At 35.7% G+C, this 21941-nt stretch overlaps 1 protein-coding gene across 1 annotated transcript in view; it reads right to left on the bottom strand.

Annotated features, from left to right (window-relative positions):
• The window catches only part of MGAT4C (MGAT4 family member C), a 719505-nt gene extending 698911 nt beyond the window's left edge, over nt 1–20594 (bottom strand). Inside the window, exon 1 of the mRNA XM_003783377.3 lies at nt 20401–20594. The gene's annotated coding sequence lies outside the window, so the exon portion shown is untranslated. The remainder of the gene's footprint in view (nt 1–20400) is intronic.
• Between the last annotated feature and the right edge of the window lie 1347 nt (nt 20595–21941).

Below are 21941 nucleotides of genomic sequence, written 5' to 3'. Positions count from 1 at the left end.
ATCAACTCAAGGTGGGAGGCAGGGGAATGAGGGAGGGGGCAGAGGGGAGAAGCGGGGGAGGTTATGGTGCATGACACACCTCTTGGGGGTGTGACACAATTATAAGAGGGACTTTACCTACCAAATGTAATCAGTATAACCCATTTCTTTGTACTCTCAAGGAATATGAAATAGTAAAAAGAAAAAAAAAGAAAGAAAAGAAAGAAAACTATTGCCTGCTGACTTTTCCCACATAAAAATAATAACAATAACAACAATAATGATAATCTCTAAGGATACAGAATCTCTCTTTAAGGAGAATATTTGTAGTATTTTATTTTTCTTGACATTTTAGTCAGTTTTTCCCCCATAAATATTTGAGGACCAATGTATGTCAGATACTACAGAGGTTACAAAAGGTACCTATAAAACACACCTCTGTAAAATAAAGAGGTCTAAAAGTAATAAGGTAATGCAAATTTCTTTCATTAAATACATAGAGATATTTCTTAAATATTTGTTATTGCAACATACTATGCAGATTAGGGACATAAAATTTAATGAGGAGAGAGAAACATTTAAAAGGAAAACTGTATTATAGTTGTATAAAGGGTGATGAAAAATAATAGACAGATTGGGTCTAATTTAAATTGGAACATCAGAGAGCTTTCTGAAAAATACAAGAAAAATAGGAATATCATTAGCATCGTACCAAGTTAAATAACATTAAAAAACATAAGAGCAGTACAAAATATGTGGTATTATTTTAAGAGATGGAAAAATGTTTGTGTAAATATGATAGAAACTGTCATATTTGACAAGAATCTTGAAGTATGTGTTTAACTTTTTGCAAGATGAAAGGAAGACTATTCTAAAAGAGTGGTCTAAAAAAATGACATAATGTCATTCATGAAAAAGTAATGAGCTGCTGGGCAAGTTCCAACCAGATTGCTAAGAACCGGGCACATCAAGATGCAGTTTTTTGAAATAGAAGATCAATGTAAAAGTAAATGAATAAAAGACACATATTGGCACCAGAAAAAGAGAAAATAATTTTGTGAAAGAGAAGAGTTTAAAACAACTCATTGAAGATGAATCAGCTGAGTTGCACTGTGACAGATAGTAGAATCTTTGCAGAAATATTTGAGGGAAACAGCTGTTCTGAGTGTATCTAACAGTGTGGAAAAAAACAGGTAAAAGCTGAAAAAGAGCAGGCTACATTTAAATAAATTAGTCATGTGATAGAGCATGTCAAAAAAAATTAAAGTCTGGAAGCCAAAAAGAGCCAGCAAAATTATAAGTAATAGAAAAATATATTAGTTTTGTGCTGAACTTCAGAAATGTAATTCTAATTACATTTACAATAGATGAGAGACAAAACACTGTGTCTCTCTCTCCTCTTTTCATTCATGAGAGGGACTCACTTCCAACTCTCTTTGGAAGTGTTCTGAGCTTTCTCTTTGTTCTTAAATGAAACTTCTCTTAAAAACAGGAAAGAGCATGTATATGCCAAACATAATAGACATAGAAATACTGCTAAACAATAAACAAAGCTTTACTGTTATCATAGACCTTGTATTGAACTGGGGAACCAATAAAAAACAAAATAGAACAAAGCAAAAAAGAAAGATTAATAGCAGACATTTCTAAGGAATAAAAAATATACTTCAAGGGTAAATGTTAACAATTAGAGTTGTCTTTGACACAGAGGAAGTAATTTTCAGGCAGCGACATAAAATGGAAATGCACTCCATGGAAATATGTGGGGTGAAAGCTTCTGGACACTAGGAACAAGAACTACAAATACATACAGGGGAAAAAAGGAGGGAAGACTGGCATGATTAATGACAGTGAAAAAACCTTGCATCAATGTAAGAACAGGGAAGAGAGGAAAAGAGGGAAGGTGAAAGAGAGATGGAACACAGGTCTAGAATATTACATCTCGGAGACTATTGTAGCTCGTTGCTACAATGTTGGATAATACAGAGGTAATGAATAATATAATACACAATTAGAGAATTCAGGTTTTTAAATCTATTTTTTAATTTAAGAATATTAGGGGGTAGACAAGTTTGTTTACATACTATGTCTTCTTGCAGATTTAGTCAAAGTTTTAAGTGTGCCCTTCACAGAGATAGTGTGCACTGTACCCCAATGGTGTGAATGTTCCCATTCCCTCCTTCACTCCCCCTAGCCTATTTTCATTGACATGTACCTCCATGAGTGGATGTAAGTGTTGATAGATTAGTTGTATTTTGGTATTAAGTACATGTGTTTGTTTCTCTGTCTTGAAAATTTTCACTTAGAATATGGGTTCTAATTTTCACTTAGAATGAGTTTCCTGTCCCATACAAGTTGTCACAAAAGATACGAGATCACCGTGCTTTAAGCCTAAGTAATACTCCACAGTGCACATATACCACATTTTATTGATCTATTCATGTACTGGTGGGCATTTGGGTTGTTCCTACATCTTTGCAATTTTGAAGTGTGCTCCTATAAACTGGCTTCAGGTGCGGGTGACTTTTTTCCTTTGGGGATATACCCAGCAGTGGGATTGATGGATCAAATGGAAGGTCTAGCATAAGTTCTTCGAGGTATCTCTACACATTTTGATAAAGTTTATATAAGATCACTGAAGAATTTTCAGTGGTGGTGGACCATATTTTGGTTTACAATATTAAAATACAATATTAGAGAATCTCAGTTTAATACAAAAAGCTAGAGATGGCATTTCTCTCTCTTTTATTAAAGAAATATTTCAAAAGCAACAATGAAGACAAAAAAAATAAGAATAAACATTTTACTTTCACTGACACCAAGTGTGGGCTAAAATCCTAAATATAAAATCATAGGTTTCCAAAACACAGTGAAGAGGAAAGGGCAGTAGAAGAAGCATTAGGCCAAAATGATAAGACTGGAAATTCCATAAAACAATAGCAAATCACCTCCTCAACTACTGGAGCACATGTGTCCATATTGACAGCTATTTCTCTTGACGAGGAAGAGCAAGATAGTGAACTAGAAACATCCCCTTGTGGGCTACTCATGGCCAGACAGGGAAAGTTGACTTCAGTCGCATCCAGCTGGGGGATCTGCACAGAAACATCACTCTGGGGTACAGTGAAACAGCAAGAGACAGAGGAGCCAACCAGGGGGTCTGGAGGCAAGGAAAACAGACCTGGAGGCAGGTGCTTGGTACGAGCAGAGGCCACCGGCCAGCCAGCTCTCCTATGGAGGACTCAGGAAAGGGAAGGGCGGTCCTACGTTATTTCAGTTTTGCACTGGGCTGATCAATGGAACAGCAAGTAGACTTAAACAGGCATCCAGAGGAAACTTGAGTGTGGTAGTTCTCTCACTGGTGAACTACCATAGTGAGAAGACTGCCTGCAGTACTGGGAACTGGATACTCATGAAGTGAATAGGCCTGGATTGAGAGCAAAGAAATCAGGAAGACAAGATCTGGCCTCCTTTGCAACCACAGAGTGGCTTCCAACCCCAATAATATACAGAAATCCCACCTGTGTTCTGTCTCCTAACACCACAGCGCCACCTAGCATACAGGAAATATGTTGCACTATACACATACTGTTTTACATTTTTTGCTTTTTTTAGCTTTTTTTTCTTCTTTTCTTATTTATCTATGTTATCATTCTTATTATTTCTTATTATTTCTTTAGTTTTTTGTTTGGTTGTATTTTTATTTTTTCATTTTTACTTTTTTCAATAGCAAGAGCATCTCCATTTTTGTTATGCTTTTTTAGCCCCTTTTATTGTGTCTTTCTTTTTAATTTTTGTCCTTTTTCTCTTTTTTGGTAGAGATTTTTTGTTATATTTCCAACAAAAGTTTCTCATACAACAACGAAGACATTGCCTTTTCTTCTTCTTTTACTTATACAATTATATTTTCTACTTTTAATCAATTTCAATTATTTTTTCATTTATTTCCCTTCTAGGAGGGCTGGGGGGTCATGGAATTGGTCTGGCTGAGGGGGTCTTGACATTGATCTGACACAAAAAGGCCATGAGTTTGTGGTCTTCAGTGTGCTTCTAGCTTTGGCCTTTGGACAGAAGGCCAAAATACTGCCGATTTCCGTCTATATTTGGCAGACCTGGGGTCCTACATTTTTTCCAGGTTGATAAGCAACTCCTGACTTTACAGCCTGGCCACCCCTAAGTCCTAGAGCTGTGGTGTGGTTAAAACACACCACCAAATACCACCATTTCTCCTGTTGCTCTCTTTCTCTCTTACTGTCCTCTTTCTCTTATTCTCTTTAATTATTTCCGTCCACCCCCCTTCTTTTTCCCCCCTCTTTACTTTTTATTTTCTTTCTTCCTTCTTGCTCTTCACCCTTATCTTCCTGCGGGAAGGCCACATTAACACAAAGGCGACTTCAACCCATAAGCTCTGAGACAGGGTGATCTAATGCAAAGGAAGTAGTAAGAAGGAAAAAGTAGTGAGAATGACATGAACAAGAGGAAAATACGCATGAGGAGGAGCCTGGAGAGTGCATGTGGAAATACTCTGCATGGGCAGAGTCACATCTTGATGTGCTTGCATTACTAGTAATACTGAAACCAATATTCAATTATTAGTTGTAAGTAGTTTAGAAATTAAATTAGGAATAGTATTACAGAGAATGGACAAAGAGAAAACAGCACTAGGGGAGGAATTTCCTGGCTTTGAGCACAAAGCAGGAGTCCTTATCACTTTAGTGTTCTAAATCTGGCTTGCTAAATATTCCCTTTCCCTCTGCAGCTGCTGGGCCACAGGCTGGGGGCCTTATAGCTGTTCTTTATCAGGGCAGGGCTGTTTGTTCTGGGAGAGTGCTTTTTGGGAAGTTAAGTATGTAAAAGTTTAAACCTTGCTGAACACAGCGAGGATTACTCCGAATCAGATGAGGAGATGAAATACCTCTTCTGTCACCTTAATTTGGCCAGAGGAGTCTATCTTCTGGACACAAGGCATTCAGAGTATTCAAAAAATCACACGTGTGATTTGTGACTGTGGGCCAGTTAGGGTTTTTCCCCCTGATGTTAGCTCCTAATTATTTACCCATTCAGGCTCTGTTTGTGTTAAGATCATAAATACCTTAAAATAATAAAAAGTAGCAAGTAAATCCACACAATTAACAATAAAAAGTAGCAAGTAAATCCACACAATTAACATAGTTAGTTATTAAAGAATTAATCTAGTTAATAGAAATGCAAATGTACCAAGACCCATGACGGGATCCCATCACAGGACTGATGTATGAAATAAATCCCATCACGGGACTGATGTATGAAATAAATACAGAACTAACCTGATACCTGGGGCGGCATACTGGAAGCCTCATGAAAAAGGGTGTGCCACCTCCCAAAACCTCACTGCTCTTAAAACCATCTCTTTGTTTATTATTCTCTATAACTTTCCTAATAATTTTCAACTGGTCTACTCACCCCACCATGCCATTAGCAGGAGACTTATAGCTTGGCAGGGCAAGTTCCCTGATAGAATCAACAGAAAAATTCTGGCAACATGAAAAGCCCCAAAGGATCATGAGGAAGCAACCACAGAGTATTCCACCTTAAATAATTAATGTAAATGACAACAAGAGAATATAAAATAGGGATGGTAAAAACAAATAAAAGGAATAGAAAAGTGGAAAACAGAACTAAAAAATAGATGAAAAATATGAAGAATATCGAAAAGATATGGTAGAATTTAGGACTTAAAGGAATCAATCAGAGAACTTAAAAATGCCATAGAAAGTATCAGAAATAGATTAGAGCATGGAGAAAAGAGAAATTCAGAGCTAGAGGATAAAGCTCTTGAGCTAACCCAGGCAGGTAGGGTCAGAAAAGAAGAAAGAGAAAGCAGAATAGTCACTCAGAGAATTATGGGACTTTGTAATGCATTTAAACATATGAATTACAGGTATTCCTGAAGGGGAAGAAGAAAATGCCAAAGTAATACAAGCCCTACCAGAAAATATCATAAATGAAAACTTCCCAAGTACCAATAAAGATTCTGAAACATTCCTTTTAGAGCAATATTGAACTCCAGGTCCTCTCAACACAAACAGAGCACCTCCAAGACATGTTGTCATGAGCCTATCAAAATTCAAGATGAAAGAAAAAATTTTGCAAGGGGCCAGGAGTCAGTGCCAACTGGTTCTCTAGCTCATGCCTGTAATCCCAGCACTGTAGGACGCTGAGTCAAGAGGATTGCTGGAGGTCAGAAGTTTGAGACCAGCATAAGCAAGAGTTAGATACTGTCTCTAGAAAAAAGAAAAATTAGCCAAGCATGATGGCAGCCATTTATAGTCCCAGGTACTCTAGAGGCTGTTGACGCAGGAGAATCACTTGAACCCAGGAGTTTAAGGTTGCAGTCTACCATGATAATGGCCTTGCACTCTACTTTGGGTGATAGAGTGAGCCTTTGTCTCCAAAAAAGGAGTAAATAAGATCACTAAAGTATATTGCAAATATAAGGTCTATTTCTACAAAACGTTTGTGAAGTAAGTAGAAAAGATGAACAAACCAACCAGAATACTACCAGAAAAAATATTGGAGGTGAGTCATTGGTGGCAGCCTTTATCCATTTACCTGTACATGTAAGATTACAATGAATGTGATGTTTTAGTGGAAAAATAGAAAGTATGTATTTTATGCCCTAATGTTGAAATGACAGAAACATCAAAGGTGGAGGAAAGGGGGTAAATAATGGGTCTTTAATTTTTTCCTATTAGCTAACATTGAAAAAGGTAGAGCTCAGGAACATTTCTCAAATCACAACATGTAAGTTGAATACAATAAACTTATAAAAGAAAAGAATCTTCAGATTGTATTTCAAAACCATTATAACTTTTTTTTTTGAGACAGAGTCTCACTGTGTCGCCCTCAATAGAGTGCTGTGGCATCACAGCTCATAGCAACCTCAAAATCTTGAACTTAAGTGACTCTCTTGCATCATCCTCCCAAGTGGCTGGGACTAAAGGTGTCTGCCACAACGCCCGCTATATTTTTTGTTGCAGATGTCATTGTTGTTTAACAGTCCTGAGCTGGGTTCAAAACCAACAGCCCTGGTGTATGTAGCCATCGCCCTAACCACTGGGCACAGTCACCAAGCCAGCAAACCATTATAACTCTATATGTGAGTCAAACATAGAAAATTTCAACATAAAAAAGTAGAATTCACTGAATCAATAATAAACATTAAACCAAAAAGTATTAACTGAGACAAATCAGGGCTCTTTATAACACTAACAGGATCCAATAATACTATAGATAAAATAGTTATAAATACCTAACATTAAATAAGAGCTTCAACTTACATAAACAAATTTGTACGAAATACAAGGAGAAATAGAATATAAAAACATTATTGGAGGATATTTAATTTTACCTTTCTGGCCCTTGTCAGAATATTTAAATATATAAAATATGCAAATCATGAAGTTAGGTTTATCATCATTACCAGATCTAGAAAGAACTTTCTTTACCAGCATGCTGTAGTGTGATCCTACAGTGACCTTTGGTCGAGGCAGGTGAATACATATTTACATAATTGGATGCAAAAATATTTTTTCTGTCTATCTAAAATAAGATATCTAAAATAAGAAAGAAGTAAATATTAGGAATTTTAGAGATTTAAGAATTTTAAAAAACTATGGAAATAATTTTCTCAGAAAGGAAGACTGCAGTACAAAGAAAGTTAGTTTGATTGGCAATAGGTCTCAGAGTCAACGTCAGGTCAATTGCAATGACATGGGAGTACTAGATATTTCCTGGAATCCAAGAACAGCAAGTGAGTGCATCCAGGACCCCCCACATTACTCAGACTTTCACTGCATCTGCCTCCCTACCCTATGACCGTGGGATGCCTCATCCCCTCTGCCGGTGTTTCTCTCGACTCTACTGCTCTCTTCAGACTGCCTTGCTCTGCTCCATTTACACATCACTTGCTAATGGTTGCCCACTGCCTGCATTACTTGGCTCCTGGGTACAGAAATCCTACTAAAAGTGCTTACAGCTTCTGGGCGGCTCCTCCAGATTCCAAAGAAAGAGAAACTAAATTTCATGGTTTAGATCATAGGTCATAGTGATTCCATACTAATCTGGTGGGATGCAGGGCAGGATCAGGTTATAAAAATTGGCTGTAATCAAGGAACCTGAAAGTCTACTGTAGCTATTAGACCCATTATACAAATATGCTAATCTAAATAATTTACTCATTCATTTATAATGTATAATCTAAGTTTTATTAATACAACCGTGGTTTCAATGCTGTCGTCAAAATCTTTGTGTTAAAATAATCTCCTACAAAACAAAAGCTAACAACAGAAAATGAATTTTTTAATCAAAACAGTTCATAGGATTTTTTTAACCATATATAGGTACTATAATGAAAAAAGTCTCAGAGAAATAGTGGTTTGTGGTCTGTAAGCCTTAGTGAGAATGAGAGGTTTTGTAAGAAAACATGGATGGTTATTCTTAGCCTGGTGATTTCCACGCTCCTACACAGCTTCAGGGAATTAAATTGAAATAAAGTAGGAATAGTGGGTATTCTGCCAAATCTTATCAGGTAAAATCTTATTTTTGTGCCTTTATAATTTCAGAAAAATAAAATCAAATTGTTCAAAACAAAATGTTTCCAAAGCCAAATAAAGAAGCTCTTTAGACGAAATACAGTGAGGGCGGCACCTGTGGTTCAAAGGAGTAGGGTACCAGCCTCATAGGCCAGAGGTGGCGGGTTTAAACCCAGCCCTGGCCAAAAACTGCAAAGAGAAAAAGAAAAAATACGATGATAAAACATTTAGAAAATCAGGTCGTATTCTAACAGATACACAGTAAAATTAGGTATCATTCACAAAACTGAATTAAAATGTTCACTATAAATAAAAAACAAAAGATAAGACATGTATTTCTATTTTTACAGAACTGTTTTACTATGAGATACCCCACTACAACAATCTTAATACAATCAGGTAAAGAGTGGGCCATGTGCACAGCAGAAAGAAACCAGGCTGGCTTTATAGTATCCATGAGAATAATGATAGGAGACAGAGCATTTAATTAGAATGCAAAATCTCTTTGTTTCTGATGCATCAATATACATGGCCCCAAACCTTTTAAAATAGCAAAAACATTAGCATTCTTCACAAAACAAAGCAGACACTATTTTTCTTATTGCCTTAGTTTTTCTTATTTTTTTCGTGTGTGTGTGTGTGTGTGTGTGTGTGTGTGTTTTAACATTTCCATTGGATAGAAACAGAACTCCCAGGTCAGAATCAAAGGTAAACATCATAACCAGAGTTATAGACTTAGATGTAGTTAAAGATGTGGCAATAAATGAAACTATTCAGATTTGACCAATAGAGATGAAAAATAGAATTAAAAAGGCAAACAAAACTGAGAGGAATGCACGTTTAGAGATGAATAAAAGAAAAATTCTTGGAAAGATCCACATTTCTTAATGAAAAAAGAAAAGAGGTGTTGTAGTAAATTATATGTTTTTAATACACTGGGGGGTATCAGAAAAATTCCACTTATGTGTCAGATAATTTTAGCTTTCTCTACAAGTTGACAATTACATAATTACATGCATAGAAAGGCAAAATCAATTGTTAATTTATCACAAATAAACAAACATAGTACAACCTCTGTAAGTTGAACACAAGGCACTGCAACAAAGGGGTCAATATATGGAGATGGTCAATACAAGGAACTAGTCCTACTGTACTGAAAGGTGCATGGGTGCATGTCTGGTCTATGGAAATCAGTTCAACTTGAGGTTGCCAATGTAAGGAGCTGAGTAACTATTCAAGTTCTATTCTACTGTAATTACCTACTATAATTACAAAAAGTGAGCATGGTGTCTGGGAAAGTGGTTAGTTTTTTAAAAAGATAGAAACCTTATTGATAAATAGACTATTTCAGAGAATGTCAGTCATCCGTATAATTTGGAAATGAGATCCTACACTGCTTTCATTAAGTTAGCAAACTCAGATGCTCAAAACTTACAGTCTAACTTACGCTCTCACATAGAAACTCAGAATAGTAGGTAAAATTAAATGTAGAAAATTTCTAAAGATGGAAAAATAGCATTTTACATGGAAAATATGTTATAATTAAGGGTAGAGTACAGCTAATTTTCTTCAGATTTAATATTTCCATAGTTTATTAAATCAGAAAACATCACTTTTTTTATGAGAACCTCTTTCGTTCCATGTTTAAACAAGAGTCCAGCAAGTGTAAAGATAAAGACGTTTAACTAGCCTGAATATTTTGAATACAGGTATATTATTTTTGAGATATCTTAAAGTATCTTAAGATATCTTAAGATAAGATAATTTATATTTAAAGTAAGCAACCTACAAATAATGGATCACTGGGGCAGCGCCTGTGGCTCAAAGGAGTAGGGCGCTGGCCCCATATGCCAGAGGTGGCAGGTTCAAATCTGGCCCTAGCCAAAAACTGAAGGAAAAAAAAAAAAGGTTCATTGATAAAGCAGACAACAAATATACTAGGGAGAAAGAAACCTTATGAGAAAACTTGATAGCCACATGCAGAAAAATGAAACAGTATTCAAATCTCCCACTGCTCACAAAAAATTGATTCAAGATGGATAAAAAGACTTAAATCTAACGAATGAATCATGATAATTCTGGAAAAAAATGTAGGAAAAACTCATTTATATATCATCCTAGGCAAAGAATTGATAAAGAAGACCTCAGTGGAAATCACCTCAACAACAAAAATAAATATATGGGACTTTATGAAATTAAAAAGCTTCTACACAACCAAAGAAATTATCCTCAGATCAAAAAGAGAAGCTACAGAATAGGAGAATATGTTTATAAACTATACATCCATTGAAAGGATAATAACCAGGAACTACAAAGAATTTAAGAAAATTATCAAAGAAAAAAACAAATAACCCCAATTAAAAAATGGGCAAAAGACACAAACAAAAGCTATTCAAAAGAAGATAGATAAATGGTCCATAAACATAAAAAAAAATAAGCTCTGTGTCACTAATTATCAGGGGAATGAATATTAAAACCATAATGAGATATCACCTTATCCCCATTTAGAATGGCTTGTATTAAAAAGTCCAAAAACAACAGATGCTGGCATGGATGCAGAGAGAAAGTAAAGCCTATACACTGTTGGTGGGATGGAAAATTAGAACCACCTCTATGGAAAATACTATGTGGAGCCCTCACAGAACTAAAAGTAGACCTACCTTTTGATGTAGCAACTCTACTACTGGGTATCTACTCAAAGAAAAAAAAGTCATTTTATCAAAAAGACAATAGCCCCTGAATGTTTAGTGTGGCACAATTCATAATTGCAAAGAAGTAGAATCAACTTGAGTGCCTATCAATTCATGAATGAATTAGCAAAACGTACTATATGCACACCATAGAATGCTACTCAGCCCTAAAAAAGGATGAATTAGCCTTTTTGATATTTCAGATGGAACCGGAGGCCATTATTCTAAGTATCTAAAGAATTGAAAAAGAAATACCACACGTACTCACTACTAAATTGGAACTAACTGATGTGCACAAGGGGAAATAAAATTCAGTGTAAATCAAACAGGAGTCAGGAGGAAGGCGGGAATGAGTGAATACCTACCTCATGGGTACAATGCAAACTGTCCCGCTGATGGGCACATTTGTAACCCTGACTACAAGAGCGATCCAGGTAACCAAAAACATTTGTATTCCTATAATATTTTGAAATTTAAAAAATAAAAGGAAACTCAGAACCAACCTGTATGTAAATGACCTAGTTAACAAATAAAGTCTTGTATGTCCAAAGAAAACTGGACACAAACAAAGGTGCTATAGTACAATGAAGCCCAGAAAGATGATGATAAGTGAAAAAACACAGACACAGAAGACCACATGTTGAATTATTCGACTTATAATAAATACACAGAAAAGCAAAGTGGGTAGAGATGGAAGGTAGATTTGTTGTTGCTTTAGGTTGGTTGCTACGGGGGAAAACAGAGAGTGACTGAACAGAGCGTTGGTAGTCGAACACACCACACATTTGCTGAGAGTCATTGAAGTATGAACTTAAACTTGATGAATTTATGGTATGTAAATTATATCTCAACCGAGCTATGGATAGGTGGTGTCAACATATATTCACCCTTTTCAGAGATTAATATGAAGTGTAAAATATTTTCTGTTGCTCCACTCACAAAGAACCTCCTAGCAACTCATAGAAATACCAATTTTTAGTTTGTCTTGATTTGAAGAAGTGTCCGATGTAATGCACAAGATTTTAAATTTATAAGACATTGTTTCTGACTGGCTGATTATATCCAGTTATCACTGACAGTAAGAATGGTCACAAATGCTAACTAGCTAAATACAACCTGCAACATATTTATCTAATTATAATAATAGTACATAGGCCCTTAAGTATATAGTCTATACATTCTTCCAAATCTCTACAGGTGGCTGGCTCCTAGACAATCACTAGTACTTGCCATCTTAACTATATCATTATAATTTAAAGCAAATTGAAAGCTCATTTCAAATGAATCAAAGGTTTAATATAATGCAATAGTCAAATCTTGCTACAAAATTTAAAATCCAATATAGCTTCTTTAAGTTTTAAAATTCCATACAATCACAGGAGCATTCTATTTTTCTTTGCTTTTCTCTTCTTGTTTCAACAAAAATACATAAAGTGCGTTTATAACTTAGAAGAGATTCCCGTGACTTACAGCAAAAGGACTAAGGACTACAATCATTGTTTTGATGTTAATAATGTTTTGGAGGCACAAGTGTTTTCTCTGTCTGTGTTTTATAATTGTTGCCTATCTGGGAGAGAGAAAATCGATCATTTCCTTTTCTGACTTGTCTCTTACCTTCCAGAGCTTGAGAAGACCTTAAGGTAACATTTCAACAGTAACCTGGACGACATTTTATTTGTTTTTCTTATACAAAGATCGTAGTACTAGATACAATTAAGGAGAATTACAAGCTGTGTTTCCGTACATTGACATAGTTCTTTTGTCTGCACCTATGTTACAGAAAACAAACACATACAACAACAACAACAAAAACTAATGAATACACTTTAGAAGTAGCTTTAGTAAATAATAGAATGGTTTATTGTTGATTTTAGCCCAAAATTCTAAGGTATAAGTGAAGTACGTACATACACGTATGTCCATGTCCATGCTGGTTGCCTGTGAATGTCTCGCTCTGCCCGTCCAGGTCTGAGCTTCAGCCCGTGTCTCACATCCCTCCTCTCAAGTCTAGCAGTCTCTTTGTACCTCTATCTGCCCTGCTGGCCTTGTCTGCCTTTCTGCCCATCCCTATCTCTCTGGGGTATTTTTCTGGCTATCTTTACTTTGCCTGTCCCTGACTACTAATCTGACTTTTCCTATCTCTTTGTCCTATTCCTGTAATTCCATCTCCACCTGTGGTTTTTGGTCAGCTTGTCCCTGTTTGCTTATCTACAGGGCTGTGCATACTGGTAACTAACAATGTAACTCAAGGCAGAAGGAGGGCAAGAAAGAGCTGCCAGGTAACCCACGCTGGTATTTAATGCTTCAAATCCTATATGCTTTAGACCTGTATGTCAGGGAGATGAGAGGATCCCCCACAAGAGTCTCCTTATATTTTAGTTGTGTAATAGTGAGTATAACTAGAATCTAGGACTGCTCCGTTTGGTTATTTAGATTGCCCCATTCTGGCAGGTGATGGACAACCTTTGATTTAATGATGATTATACTTCTTGTATTAGATACAGACATCTGACAATATCACAAAGATTCTATTGTGAAAACAAGGTGACAAGAGAATAATTTATGAAGTAGGTCAACTGTACTTATGTCACACAGGGGCCCGCTTTTCAAAGATTCTACTGGATTCAAATTTGTCTAGAAAATTCAAAATTTTGTCCAGATCTACAAAAAATATTGAAGGTATTAGAAGAATCAATTAACTTAAAAAGCATAACTTAGGAATTTATACATATGTTTCTTAGAGTTAAGGTAGAATTACCACTTGGCACAGATTTTACCAAAATGGTCCTTACATGAAACCGTTTATGTCTACTCTCCCTTGATGCTGTTAAAATGACTAGAATTAACAAGATTATTTATAACTTCATGTCAACTTGGCTTATTCATTATTTCTCCATATAATGTGAATTACTAAATTAAGGATTAATTTATTTACTTGTAAAATTAAATATAAAATCCTTGTAAGTTTCAAAGTTGTACCACTTTTTCTTAGATTTTCTATAATAAAACCTAACTTCTTCACCACACTCACTCACAATAACATTTTGAAGAAGAAAACAAGTCCTAAAAAATAAATCTCAGCCTCTATTAAAAAAAGACACATAGAAATTACCCTATTCTATTTCCATAAAAATACGTGATTAAAATATATAACATATTATTTCTCCTCTCCTTCCCCTCTATTGCTACATGACATATATGTGTCTGTATTTCCACAGCTATTCCTAGAATGAACATAAAACCTTGCCAGGGTTTGAAAACCGTCATACTATCTACAATGGTTAAATGCCAGATTCTGGAACAAGGATTCTGGACCCAAATTTTGGCTAACCAACTACTCTCCTTATACGAAGTAACTGTGGACAGTCACTTTATCACTCTGTTTGATTTCCAGAGTAGCAAAATGATCACATAATAATAATTACGCTCTCAGGTTGCAGGGATGATGAACATGAGAAAACACATTTTAAGTGGTTTGAAGAGCCTTGATCCCACTGAATAGATTCAGTAAGAACAAACTGTGAAAAACTTTCATGTGTCCCTAAACAGTGAAATTTAAATATTCTATTAGATATTTGCATCAAATTGAGGAGGGATTTCAGTAGAAAATATAGGCCTAGTTATATTTTTTGACTAAAATCCATGCTGTTGTACACAAAGTAGATTATTTTCATTAAAAGAAAAAAAACAGAAGCTGGCCATGGTGGCTCATGCCTATAATCCTAGCACTTTGGGAGGCCGAGGCAGGTGGATTGCTTGAGCTCATGAGTTCAAGACCAACCTGGGCAAAAGTGAGACCCCATCTCTACTAAAAATAAAAAAAATAAAAAAAATAAAAAACTGAGGCAATAGGATCACTTGAGCCCGAGTTGGAGGTTGCTGTGAGCTATGATGCCACCACACTCTACCCAAGGCGACAGCTTGAGATTCTGTCTCAAAAAGCAAAACAAACAAACAAACAAAGAAGTTAGGATTTTCATTTGGTCAAACTTTAGGAGGGTTTGGAAAATCCTAAATGTTTTAGAATAAGAGTTATAAAACTATGGTGTTGAACCAAATCCGGCCTAAGAATGTTTTTTACCTTTTAGGATAGAAAAGGAGAGGAAGAGAAGAAAGACTAACTTTCAGTAAAGGGGGGCACAGAGAGTGAAACATGTGTGGAATCACTTTGCTAGGGCCATCATGACAAAGTATTACAGATTGAACTGATTCAATATCAGAAATTCATTTTCTCAGAATCCTGGAGGCTGAAGTCTGAAAGCCAAGTGTGAGCAGAGACGTCTCCTTCTCCTGTCCTTTCTCCCTGGCTGGTACAGGTCTATCTTCTCTCTGTGTCTCACATGGTCTTCCCCCTGTCCAGACACCATCTTCTTATAAGGATTCCAGTCAAATTGAATTAAGGGCTATCCTAAGGATGTCCTTTTAATTTAATTGCCTCTTTAAATATTCTATACCCAAATATGGCCACATTCTAATGCTCTGGGTTTAGTGATTCAACCTAAATTTAGATACAGCTCAGCCCATACATTTGCTATCTGGCTTTTGCAGATAACATTCCCAAACTGTGTTCTGGAAACATGAGAAGGGATATACCTGTTATGCAAATCAGTATTTTCATCATGCTTCCTTTATTCTGTGTTTGGCATTACACAGAAATTGAAAGGGTCATTCAACTTAGAGATTTGCTTTCCCACTATGCATTTGCTTGGTTTATGTCACTTATAATAATTTCCTCCAGCTTCATCCATCTTGTCTCAAATAACAGAATTTCCTTCTTTTTTAAAAGCTCAATAGTATTCATTGTGTATACATCACATTTACTTATCTGTTCTTTCAATGATGGATATCTAGATTGTTTTTGAATCTTTAAATTAAATAATAGAAGAATCTGCTGGAGGTAAAACACCTCACAGCATTGGTTGCCAAGCCGAGGTGTTTAATTCTAAGTGTGTATCAAAGGGAAAGAGCCTAATATATCAAAATGTTTACCCGGAGTTAGCAATAGTTAAAAGAAGAAAGTAAATGACCCCAAAGGTAGTCTGAACATCAAATGTAATAACAGCAAACTTGACATCAGGGGTGAGCCTGGAGCTGATGGTATCATGAAGGAAGTAACAATAACCATTATCCTTTTTAAAGCATTTATATGAACAAGGGCCTATACTAGTATTTTATTTTTTTTTAAATTAGATCCACAATACCATACGAATATTATCATTACCTATCTATCCCCACACACATACCTTCACAAATTAGAATACTGATTTTAAATTACAACATAAGTTCTAATCTTCTTAAACACTGGGTCAAAATATGCAAAAGCAATAAAATGAAAACTTCAATACTCTTCTAGAAAATGAAATTGGATGCCTACATTGTCTCTTTACTGGTGAGTAGGTAGGAATTTGTAGGTTTTAATGCAGGATTGGCACTGACCACAGATAATGACTGAGAACAGAAAAACAAACTAGAGGTCTGGTTAGCAGGCAGTTGCTGTGTTACATTTTTATCTAGCTAGACTATGCCAGATAGTCTACAATGCACCTTTCTGCAATGCACTTTCAATATAATTATTTTGTGGATCCCTTTCATATAGGAGATTTTTATACATCTACAAAATTCAATACAAAAAGTATAAGAAATATGTGCTATGCTGACTATGTCTTCCATAAAACACAGACTATTAAATAGGCTTTTATATATATTATTAACTTAATATGGGAAATTTCAACACAGATTTTGCCAATAGCCTTGAGACTGAATGAAGGCAGTTTCTAGCTTGGTTACTAATTTTGTGAAGACTTAAATTCTCAGTGAAGGTTGATATCCGGCTGGTTTAACATTCACATTTGTCAGTTTGACTCTCATTAGAAAAAGTTTAGCATGTTTTCAAAGCCAAAGCTGTCTTTCGTTTTAATGAAAAGTTTTCATATAATTGCTCCCGTCCGTGAAGGCTAGACTGTATGCTTGAACTATTCCATGCCATTGGAGCTTGAGGCTGCCTTGCCAGACAAGGCACTGTACCAAAATAGAATGCAACTGAAAGGGGCAAAGGGCACAGGGTAATGAACAAGAGGACGTCTTGTCTTCTATTTCACATCCTTTGGGAGAATGAAAAAGTGGAAAATGAGTTAAAGTTATCTCTGCTTTCTCGGGTGTATTAGGGTTGATAATTTAGCTATTCGATAGCTCTATGGAATAGGCTAACTGATTTCTCAAATTTGCCACTCTTTAATGTGATAGGTATGGATGGATAACACTTTAGTGTATCTATAGTTATAGCTACATCCTCAACATGTTATTTTTTGTTGCTGAAACTGGTAAATAAATAGATCTGTAGTCATACCCATGTACACACACACACACACATACATATCATTCAGGAAAGATGAAAGTCAAAATAGTTTCAACTGAAACATTCTCATGCGAAACTCCATGGAAAAACATATTCAAAAATACATACTGTTTACTGAGCATATGATATGCACAAATTCTGTCTTTGTTATTTAATGTATGTGATCTCTACTACCCATAGGATTCTAAAAGGTAGGCATTATTGTAACCATTACATAGATGATGGCATAGGGGTATACAGAAATCAATTAACCTGGACAAACTTGATTAACAAATTTAAACCTACCTTGTCTTACCGCTAACCTGATTTTCTATTATGACACTTTGACATATAGAATATAGTTCAGAGATTTGAAAACAATGGGATGATTTGTCCGGGATCCTCAGTAAAGATGAACTTAAGCCATGGACTAAATATAGACCATTTTATGCCTTCCACGCACATAAGTAACAGCTAAAGAGCCAGGCTTAATTTCCTCCTTTTGTGTGTACCAATTAGAGGTCCTGAAATATTAATAAAACAGCCGATTTATGAAAGAATACCATGGCTTATTTTCTTCCTACGTGTTCCTTGGAAGCAACAAACGTATCATGGGCACTCAATAAATGTAATTTAACAGCGACTAATAAAATGAAATTATGGTAATATGTTTTGCAATAAAGTCACCAGAAGATGAAGCAAAGTAAGTTTGGGAACTAGACCTGGAAGCTGAGCCGATTTCAGTGGCTGGGTAAGCGCATGAGCTCTATGGGGAGCCAGGAGACACTAACATGATTGTGGTAGAAAAGGCAAATAGCAGGTAACAGCCGTAACATTTTTATTGCAATTTGAGAAATGAAGAGACCACCTTCAGTTTTATCCTCATCTCCACTCATACAACGTTTGAAAGGTAAATTAAAGGAGGTATGGCTACACTGCGGTTATGGCTTCCCCGTGTCCAAACATGAAGTGACAGGTTTCATGGTCCAATTGTATTATCATTGCTCCTATTGGAAAGATCATAAGATCTGTTCACTGAATTTTTTCCTCTCTTTTCCTATGTATGCCCTTTTATGCACAGAATCTGAGATTTTTGGAAGAGCCAGTTGTGATATGAAAAATAAAGAGAGAAAGAAAGGATGAGAAATCACTATTAACCTCTGGAATTCATAAGCCACTGAATGGTAAGACTCTGAAGATTCCGGAGTGTATGCAGTTTCAGAGAGTGTACTTCTGTAGATTTAAAATAGAGCTGTAAGTTACTAGGGAAGGAATCAGGTTGAGAACAATTTCACTTTTTTTGAAAGGAGCAGAGAGAAAAGGTTCTTGAAGGAGGGAAAGCTTGCCAAACAGAGGAATCCATGGGGAAAACTTAATTTAAGCCCTTGTTCCTCAATTCTTGTTAAGGTTCATGAAAAAAGAAGCACTTAAAAGTACCCTTTGAGGACTCTGTGCTCTATCCTCTTTTCCCTTTTACAATCCCTCTGAGGATAAGAGAAAATGCACTGAAAGTTGCCATTTGGGTGACTCAATCCTTCTCCTCTCTTTCCTTTATTCTTGTAATAGTCTTTTGAATGCTCCAAAGAAACTGGAACACATTTAACAAGTGCACTTGCAAAGCTCAACCACCATTTCCTCTCCAGAGCCTATTAAAGGCAGTGGTGGACACACAAACTGTTTCAGTCTAAACACAGCACCAGCTACACCAAGCTCTAGGTCAAACACACCTACTTTCCTATCCATTCTCACAGTCATTTTTAACGCAGAAAAAATACCAACAACATGGTAGGTTTCACTGACCCCATTCACTCAATAATAAAAGATTGAATAAAAGCATCAAAGCCCTAATGCCATATTTAAAAATGTCTTTAGTTTTGCTAAGTACTGAGATGACTATGTAATTGCTTGCTACCCTCTTTCCCCGTTCACTCTCTCAGACAAAAACCTTCACTCCTACACAAACACACACACACCCTCACACACTCCTCTTTAACTTCTAGGAAAGAGACACAGAAGTCACCTTACCCTGTTCTGATATATAACTATAATAAGATCAATCTGAGTTTAGAATAAAGCTTTCTGAATGGGTCAGCTGATTTTCAGAAGTTTGTCAGCTTTTCACATTTTATTTGCTAAACAGTTTCTGTACTTCTATAAAATGTACTCAGGTTTTTACTGACCGAAGAAAGTTAAAGAATGCATTTTTATAGTATATTTAACTAAAGCCATTGCAATCCATTTTAGAACAATTTTTGCAACCTTAAAAATAAAGCTATGGAAAGCAAAGTGCAACCGTGTTCTCAAGAAGACTTCGATGAAGTTTCTTTAAATTAAGTACTTTCATCACTCAGATATTTATAAGTCATAAATCTGTCAGTGACACCAAAATTAAAAACACCATTTCAAACAAAAGTTTGTACTGGGGAAAATATGGAGATAATATCATGCTCATTTCACAATGATTCAAAAATATATATTGTTATGAGAGTTTCCAGAGTAGGCATTTTCCTTCATAAAATGTTGCAGCTACAAAAGGAACATTCTCATGTGAATTAATATGAACTTATGATAATGCAGCTTGCAGCGCGGTGGTTTAGTTTTGGTTTTGCCTATCTTTGCTGACAGTGCAGTTCAAACTACATCCTCCTCATCTTTAAGAAAGGAATCAGATTATTTCACCCACAAACATGCAGCAATAAAGTGTCATTCATCAGTTAATACCGACTACTCCACATCTCTCTCTTTACAGATCTGGATCCCCAGCTCATTAGATTATTACCTGATAAATAGTAGAGGGTAATGAATTGAGAAAATGACTACATACCTTCAGAGAAAACCTGCCCGATAACAATGATCCATTAGAAAACTGGCAATATCCTCTGATCTATTGCCCGCAAAGCTATGACTTGATGGAGAGTTTCATTCCCTGGGCTCAGTTCTCCAGAAGAAAATCAGCACAATTTAAATATTTCTTGGAATGTGACAGCTCTCTAGATCCCGGGTTGCATTCTGTTCCCCAGGGATGGCAATCTGGTGTTCCTGTGTGCATAGAGCAGTGAAGATGAATTGAAAATGCTTGAGATAAATTAGGAATGGCTAAGTTAAAATTGTCTCTGCTCCAGACTCTCTCATCTGCAGTCTGCAAGCCTGTTTTTCTGTGAAAAAGCTAGATGGCAGGCTGCCTCAGTAAGTTCTTCTTAAGCGACAGAGAGCATTTTCAATGAAGAAAAATTCTCCCATTATCTAAGCTAATGTGACTGCTGCTAAATCTAGTTTTTAAAGTGTCTGATGGCACAAAATTCATTTTCACTATTGGTTTCTTTCAAACTACTGTCTAGAATCCATACTATCAGGCTGTATATAGTCCTGAGAGAAACATTTAAAGTTTTCAGGTGAAAAATTAAATTGTGTTATGTTTTTTGCAGATTTAACAAGCATTTCGGTATAGGAAATTTTTTCTTTGGGTACAGGAGGTATATAATTGCATTTTATAATATAGAAGGCTTATATATTATATATATAATACAGAAGGTTTTGTTTCAAATTTAGTATGTCAGTATGAATACTTTCATTTGTTATTAATAATCACTTATTTTCAGTTCCACATAGAAATGTATCATTTTTAAAAGTCGGCTAAAATGGATTAAGTTACATCTAGAAAGGAGACTATCTGATCCTCATATGTAACCACAGAAGTGAATATTGATTCTCTCAATATTCTCCTGAGGAAAATAAGAGGTTCCCAACAAAATTGAGGTTCATCAATTATTTCCTTTCTAATTAAAAACAAGCCATTTTAAAATTCTGTTGACTTCAGTTGAGTGATGTGTTATGATTTGATAGTTTTTCCTTCTACATTAGAAAATTATTTTAGCATTTTAATAATATTCTATAGCTGAGATATAAAAAAATGTTATGCTTGGTGTATTGGCAACAAATAACACACTGAAAGATTATCAAAATCTTTTGTTTCTTTTTTAACTTGGATTATTCATATGAAACAATTTTTATGTGATCAGAATGGGCACTTCATCATAATCCGTGAGACTCTGCATTTAAAAAGAAGACTTAGAGCTATAAAAACCAGATGCATTCTTGCCATCACTTTTGACATATCAATCTGTCACGCTCTATGAATATTTGACTTGGGAGCCAATGGTTGCTTTCATGACAAAAATTGGGTTTATACATGGTGAGTAGAATCAAAGAGAGTATAATCACCTAAGAGTCAACAACAAAAACAGTATGCATTGAAATTTCCCCTTTTCCTCCATCCACCCTGCAGCTGTGGCTGATCACTTCCTTCAGTGACGAAGTGATCGGGAAAGGAGAAGAAATAGGAGAAATAAAACAAAACCCCACAGC

Source organism: Otolemur garnettii, unplaced genomic scaffold (assembly GCF_000181295.1).
Source record: "Otolemur garnettii isolate 467f Iridium unplaced genomic scaffold, OtoGar3 scaffold00007, whole genome shotgun sequence".
NCBI classification, from domain to species: domain Eukaryota; kingdom Metazoa; phylum Chordata; class Mammalia; order Primates; family Galagidae; genus Otolemur; species Otolemur garnettii.
Note: the sequence above shows the minus strand (reverse complement) of the source record. Positions and strands in the feature narration are given on the sequence as shown.